The sequence below is a fragment of the Loxodonta africana genome, chromosome 16, assembly GCF_030014295.1.
Source record: "Loxodonta africana isolate mLoxAfr1 chromosome 16, mLoxAfr1.hap2, whole genome shotgun sequence".
In the NCBI taxonomy this organism is placed as follows: domain Eukaryota; kingdom Metazoa; phylum Chordata; class Mammalia; order Proboscidea; family Elephantidae; genus Loxodonta; species Loxodonta africana.
The window spans coordinates 33,984,737-33,985,759 of NC_087357.1; the positions used below are offsets into that span (position 1 = coordinate 33,984,737).

The following is a 1,023-nucleotide window of genomic DNA, read 5'->3' on the forward strand; positions in this document are numbered from 1 at the left end:
TGCAGTTTGCCTTATTTCGTTTCTGATGTCTTGAAGCATTCTGTAAATTAGTTTTTTATATTCTGTATCTGATAATTCCAGGATTGTATCTTCATTTGGGAAAGATTTTGATTCTTTTGTTTGGGGGGTTGTAGAAGCTGTCATGGTCTGCTTCTTTATGTGGTTTGATATCGACTGCTGTCTCCGAGGTATCACTGGGAAACTTGTTTTTCCAGAAATTCTGCTAAAAAAAAATGCAGTCAGATCCCTATCAGAACTGCCTTTGGATTATAACCGCCACCTTGTTCCCTGTAAGGATGAAAGTCCGAGATTTGGATCATACATGCTTGGCTGTAGCTGGTTCTGTGTTTTTAGTCCAATTAGGAATGGATTTTTGGTCCCTGGGTTTTTTGTGGTTCCTAAAAATATGGAACGCTTCACGAATTTGCGTGTCATCCTTGCGCAGGGGCCAAGCTGATCTTCTCTGTATCATTCCAATTTTAGTATACGTGCTGCCGAAGCGAGCACTCCTTATCCTTTTTGATGGATTTAACTTACAAGTCTATTTTGTCAGAAATTAATGTTGTCCTCCTGCTCTTTTTTGATTGTTCTTTGCTTGATGTATTTTTTCCATCCTTTGAATTTTAGTTTGTTTGTGTCTCTAAGTTTAAGGTGTGTCTCTTGTAAGCAGCATATAGATGGATCATGTTTTTTAATCCATTCTGCCTGTCTCTGTCTCTTTATTGGTGCATTTAACCCATTTACATTCACGGTAATTATGGATAGGTATGACTTTAGTGCTATCATTTTGATGTCTTTTTGTGTGTGTGTTGTTGACTGTTTCTTTTTTCCACTTAATTTTACATGCTCAGTAGATTATATAGTGTCCTTTCCTCATATTCATTGTTGTTGATTTTGTTTCTGCTGCATATTTTTTTCTTGTGTTTTATTTTGATGTGTAGGATAGTTTGTCTCCTTTGTGGGTATCTTATTATTTCTAAATTTAAGCCTAACTTTTATTTCTTTGTATAGCCTTGTCTTCCT

At 36.1% G+C, this 1,023-nt stretch overlaps 1 non-coding gene across 1 annotated transcript; it reads right to left on the minus strand.

Moving 5' to 3' along the window:
• Positions 1 to 400: 400 nt before the first annotated feature.
• On the minus strand, positions 401 to 507 carry LOC111750368 (U6 spliceosomal RNA). The gene has a single exon (XR_002785512.2). It is a non-coding gene; the product is annotated as a U6 spliceosomal RNA (small nuclear RNA).
• Positions 508 to 1,023: the final 516 nt, after the last annotated feature.